This window comes from Aptenodytes patagonicus, chromosome 12 (assembly GCF_965638725.1).
Source record: "Aptenodytes patagonicus chromosome 12, bAptPat1.pri.cur, whole genome shotgun sequence".
Taxonomy (NCBI): Eukaryota; Metazoa; Chordata; class Aves; order Sphenisciformes; family Spheniscidae; genus Aptenodytes; species Aptenodytes patagonicus.
In genome coordinates, this window is record NC_134960.1 from 14,911,450 (window position 1) to 14,918,271 (window position 6,822).

The following is a 6,822-nucleotide window of genomic DNA, read 5'->3' on the forward strand; positions in this document are numbered from 1 at the left end:
TCAGGGAGTTTGCAAGCTCTAAAGCTGAATAGACAGAAAGATGCAGCTACCCGTCAAGCTAAAGGCAAGCCTCCAGCTCCAGGGAACTTCCTGGAAACAAGTCTTGATAGCTAGTTAGGGAACAAGCTGCGTTTTATCAGCTCATTCTTCTGAACTGCCCACGGCAAACTCCCTAGAACTTTTTTCCAGAGGCAAAGTACTGTCAGCATATTCAGAGTTTAAAGGTAATAATATTTTATTTGTCACTCTCAACATAAACAGCTACAGGATTTCTTTCTCATATTTCACAGTCATCTATTATTTTATTGTATATTCACCCTTCAGCTCCATAATCCGTCTTAAGAATGTAATTAGGAAAGATATGCACCTAATCAAATCAAACCCAAGCCAACTTTGTTGCAGGTGTAATGGACACTGGTGGGAGTCAAAAGCACACAACGAAGTTTTACATGCAGCCAAATAAAAATTAAGGACTCCTATACTAAAATAAATTTTAGTAGATTAAAATTAAATTAATTTTAACAGAAACATGAAATGCTGCATTGATTCAGGAAATTCAGGGTCTTTTGCTTTGTCTAAACAAACATCTTAGTCACTGTGAGAAAATATTTAGGGGCTGACTAATTGACTCCAGTAAGTTGTCAGCTGCTTTATTGGCACTATAACAATTTTAACTACCTGATGACCGAGCTCCAGCTGTTTTCCTCCTCCTATTTCAAGACGAGTATGTAGCTTTTACTAGTGTGGTAGCTGGACTGAACACGTGAGATCACTTTTTGTACTCCCTGTTCTGTAACTGTGAAGACCTTAGATGGGGACAATTTAAGTAGATTTGAGTCAATAATAACTATTGTTTGCACAGAGATGTCATGTTTGCAATTTGCTTTTCCTGACTGGCTGCAGAGTGGCACACTTGGATGTGTTTGTAAGTGCACTGAATTCTTTCTTCATTTTGCTTTGAAACTAAAATTGTGACCATTTTTCCCATTTTCAGCCTTTATATATTATTTTTTTAAAAAATTAAAATATGGACACTGGGCAAATATTTTATAATTTGTAAATACATCTTATTTTGCAAAAAGCAAATTGTGCTGTAGGGACCCAGAGGTTATTTTTCAGTATAACTATACTCATTCTTGCTTCACTGACTAATTTTCTATTTTGAGTACAATAATATCTGTAAGAGTTTTCAGAGTACTTTAAAATCAGTTTATGCACAAAATGGAAAAGTTTAAAAGCTATAGGAAAACAAGTGACACTGAAGAAGCTAAATTTTGTATGTGATTTTTGTTCAAAAGAAATCGAAATATGAACTTCACAGCAGATGCAGAGAGTTACTAAATCATCACTATTTCCTTGGAGTGTAGTATTTCAATGTATAAAATAGTGGTAACTTCCTGACTAGGAAGCTATATCAGCACCTTAAAAATGTACTAGCATCTCTTGGTATTTAACAGCATATTTCAACATGGCCGCAAAGACTGCTTATCTGTTTTCAAAGGAGCTTTTCATGTGGAAGAGAGAGAGAAGGGTTGGTTCTCCACATCTATTTGAATGTCAGGAAGGAATATGTATTTTTCCTCTTACATGCTTTGTAGAGACACAGGTGTAATCAATAATAATGTTAATAATGTCAAGTTATATCTTAGAATAAATGTAATTACTTACAATTAATGTCAGTTCTTAACAATCCTGGTTATGGTCAAACATCCAAACAAGCAATACAGTAAAAAGAGCAGATAAATAGAAGAGGTTTTTTTATATGTATGTATATATTTATGTATGCATATATACTTATGTATTTCTGTCAAAAATATGTTATATATATTTCTTTAATACAAATTTAAAGGAAATTAGGGGATATGGATTTCTTCTGGTATTCTTGACTGTATTGGAATAGGAAGAGCAGGAGCCAAGTTGCTGTAAGATGGGAATTTGTATGTGCAAAACAGGACACTGCGTGGGAGAAGACAGGCAGTTACCTTGAGCTATCGCACTCTGGTAATACATTATTCAATGCTGACCTAACTTTCTATGTATCCCGGTAGAAAGGATGCTCTGTTTTTAGCCCACAAACCCCTCAAAGGGACAGAGTAGCTTAAGTTCATATTTAGCGTGTTCTGCTTGATCAGAAGTGCAAGAAATAGAAGAACTAAGAACACAATTACAGAATTATGTCATAGTACGGTAGAAATCTCAGTTACGTATTAGTCTTTATTGTTATTGATCTGGGTTTTTCTCCCCCCCCCCTTATTTTTTCATAATTTGTAAACCAAATAAAAATCCAGCAGTTTTAAGATAGAGAAACTGTGCAATGGCACACTAAATCAGCCCTGAGATTGTCCGCTACTGTTTTCAAAGGATAGCCCTCACCAGAAGCTAAAGCAAGAGTTGGATAAACCCCAGAAATGCGAAGATGAAAGTCCTCAACACTTTTGATATAACGTACTGTCCAGTGTTTTGATATTTTGATGCATCCTGTCATGTTACTAATTCAAGGCCTTTCTCTTATACATACGCAAACAAAATTCAGAGGTGACTTTGTCACTGCTTAGTTCATTACATTCTTGGTTCTCTCCCATTTCATGACAAGAGCAGCATTCCTCATCTGCCTTCTTTATAGAAGTCATTCTTGCAGGATTTTCCTCTAATCAGTAAGCAATCAAAGCCTTTCAACTCTCCACATAAATGCTGTCTGTCACCTGGCTTTATGGAGAAACCTGTGAAGAAAAAAAGTCCTTATCCACAGGCAGAATGGGTAGAGACTTGGGGAGTAAACCATTCTGTTCTGCATCACGACTTCAAGAAAAATCATTGCTCAGCCATGGCTGGAGTGGTGCTTGCGTATAAGAATAAAGATTTGCAGTTCATTTCCAGGCAGCAGTTTGATGCCAGTGATAGTAACTGAGTGTCAGCAAAGTATGTTGGAAGTAGAAGTTAGTGACAAAGCACGATTGAGACTCAGCCATGCTTTGAGATGCAAGTCTTAAAACAGGAAGTTTGACCAAGAGAAACGAAGGAATCCAAAGAAACCAAAAGCATCCACACAACTGTAAAGTAGGAAACAGAATTCCATACCTCTTGGGAGTCCTTTTTTAAAAAAAACAAAAAAAGCTATTCTTAATCCTGTCCAAAACCAAAATATGTGCAATCTTTCAAGCACAGATGAGGAAAAAACCCTAACTTGTGTATTTAATGTAGTTATATAAAAGTAAGACAACACAAGTCATTGCGGAACTTCATAAACCATGTAACATGCGTTTTTGCTAAATCACTTTGCCACACATTTGAGTTGTTATCAAAGAGGTCATTAGTTCATGAAAACATGATCTGACCTCAGTTATGACTAGATTATTTTTTACTCCATAAATAAGAGTAATCTCTAATAGTTTTAAGGTACTAAATTCTTTACATGCTTTAAGGAGCAAATAAGCCTTCTTTAGGCCATGTATAGTTACATATTCAAGCACTACTGCAAGGTTTTTTCTCCCCACCTCACACCTGCTTTGTTTATAATAATGTTCTCATAGAGCAGGTAGAAATATTTTGTAATTCAAAACTAAATAAAACTAACAATCTAAAACTCTTTACTGGAATACTTATGTCTGCTATTCCTGTACATTAAAAAAGCTTCATTACTAAACTGAATGCCAGCTTTGCTTTGGTTAAAGTTAGGAAATATCAACTGTTAGAAGTTGACTTTTCTAAGGGCTGTAAACTCAGTGTGCTGATTTAAACTACATGGAGACATGGTGTTCCCAATAGAGATGTGGGGAATAGTTATGAGATTTAAAAGTGGGTTCTCAGCAAAGAAGTCACAGGTTCCATCTGCATGTGAAACAAATCGTGGTAAAAGACATACTAAAGCTCAAACTGTGCCCTTTATTGTCAGCTTTCATCCTCTTTGTGTCTACCAAGTGATCTGACTCAATGCATAACATTTGCAAACTCATCAGGAAATTATATTAAAGAATTGTCAGTTCCATAGAGGAATCTGTGGAAAAGATTGGATTGTGATGGCGAGACAGACTAGAAATGAGGAGAAATAGACTAGTTCTTTATCTAAAGTTTCGAATTTCATTGGATTGAACTTATTTTAAAAGGAAGAAATATCTTTGTATGAACAAAAAGATGGGGTTTGGTCAAAAAAAGTAATCAATATGCATTCTCATGTTTTAGTAAATTATACATTCCTTATGGGCTAAAATTTGGTATACTTCCACCCCCCCATTCTAGATGAGTAAAAGCTTCTGTTTCCTTTCTGATCCAGTCTTCACATAAAAACCAACGTTAATTGCTTGGTATGAGAAGTCTGCTTGCCACTCAAATCTATTCAAAAGTAAAAAGAAGTTTTCTTTTTAAGCTTCATCAGTTTTAAATTTTACCCAAGTGCACTTTATTTCGAAACACTCTTTCGCCTTCTCACTTGTTTTCCTACAGATTTTTGTGAACTAAATGAATCTACTTGGACCAGGGGCCTTTTAGAACTGAGCAGTAAACAGCTATCTGAATAACTAAAGTTTATAAGGTGTTACTGAGTTACACCGGATCAGCTACACAGCCCTGAAGAAGCTGCATAAGTATTAATAAAGAGTAGTTTTAGTGTTATGAATGCATACACGAGAAATGCAGAGTGCAGCCTCTGAATTACCTACTGACCTATTGAATTGATTCCTGTACCACATGCTGCCGAGAGCAGGATTTCTCTTTTGTGAAGTAATTTAATTCAAAACAGAACAAAGAAAACAGTATTACAACAGTAAAGAAAAAAAAAATCGCATTAAATCTCTCAATGCGAGCAAAAGCTTGTGAGCAGAGTGGTCTGTGATTGGTACGCGGTGTCTTCCATGGATGAATGAGATTCCGCTAATGGCAGCCAGGGCTCCAAACATGGACTGAGGGCAAGAAATTACCTTATCTTCATACCTGTAAAATGCAGACCTAGCATGGAGAATCAGTACATTTAATGTTACCTTTGGACTTTCTGAATCTTACTTCATTTAGTTACATTTCTAGGTAGGTTTTGTTTTAAGGAGTAAACTGCTGAATCACTCACAGGCGGAGTAAGACCTTAATAACACTGAATATGGTCTCTGTAAAATAGTTCAAAACACTTCACAGTGCAGCAGCCATAGAATTCCTGTTGTCAAATTATTACTTCCCAATTTAAGAAATAACAAGCACATCACCTGTCTAGTCTTGGATTTGAAATCATTTGGACATTTATACTGTATAATCTGTCTACGGATTACGCTACATCTGTCTCCCCCCAAAAAAGTCCTTTTCTGATAAGGTGGACAGAGCCTTTGCTGACAGAAGTCGGTGTACGTGTCTGGCAGCTGGAGTCAGACTTCATGCTTTTAATAGTAACTAAAGTTTTTTTTCAGGTAGAATTTTAAATCCATATGACAAAGCAGTAAGTTTTGCCCTTACTACTTTAAGGGCTTTATTCTGATGTTACTTCCAACACCATTAAAGTGGAGTAATTCTACTGAAGCAGATTGAATAAGACCAAAGTGAAAGGAAATAACAGACTAACCGGTGCCACATTTAAGAAGCTGTTTTAAATACCAGGTTTTAAGCCTGTGTAATAGCTCAGTTATAGTAGTAGTATATTACTTAAATTTAATATGGAACAACCTATTACAAAAAATTACATAAATCCATTTACCATCAATTGACATGCCTTAAAGAGACCAGCTGAAGAAAAGTAGTGTCTACAACTTTCAGTAATTACATGAATTAAGGCAAATATATCCTTAAATGCTATACTTAGGAATGCCTATTGTAGTACTTTTTTTAAAGAATGAAAACAAAAACCAAACCATCCTTTACGTGCCCTGCGAAGGCAACATGAGGAGATTGTAACAGTGAATAAAGGAGAAAACCCTCAGGGGTGCAGGCACTTAGAAGTCAGAAAGACCACAGACGTCTTTATAAGAAGCTCTATATACAGTGTACCTATTTGTACTTCTATTCCGCAGGCATAGAGGAATTCTGTATCAGAAAATCACTTTGTGTTTGAGATCTGTTCATTAACAGCTCTTTACAGAGCAGTCACAGGAGTATTATTGTGTGCTTGAAATAAATTAAAACCACTGGGTAGATCTGCTCTATTCAGGACCAATAAGCAGCAAACAAAGCTAAGCAAGTTTAAAACGAATTCCAGCTGTACTAGAAGTTAAGATCCATATGACTCCAACATCCTACCTTTATTTTAAGATTGGAAAGTAATTTATTCACCCACCAGATATCGTTTCACTGGGAGCTGATCAAGGAGTCATGACTTTTTTAAGTGAGCACTTTAATGTTCTGAAATCACCAGGAAAATATTCAGGTCAGAGATGTGCAAACATAACAGTTTCTCTCTCTACAAGTTCCATTTAAAGGTGCAGCAATCTCAAAACATCTCCCGTGACACCCTCACAAGGAAAAAATAATTCCTGGAAACATTAAATTGAAAAATGTATTGGAAACTCTTCTGATTTTAGTACTAAAAGGAGAAGGCAAAAGTGGATTTTGTTACTCACATATTTCTGCAAGGGACAGTTGGGCCATTAAGATTATTCAAATAAATGTCATTTGTAATGGTCTCCGAGAAGGCATGCTGACAATAACAGGCAAATTAAGACCCACATTTACCATCTGAGATGTATTCCTTATTGGCCACACTACTCTCATTGCCTGAAAGGCTGAAGAGATGGTAAAGGTGTTGGCATGACTACAGAGAAGATGTGGAGCGAAGAGCAATTTTTTTTTTTTTTTTATGGTGTTGAAGGGCAGTGGGCCTTCTCGTTCTTTCACATCACTGGAACAGCAAAA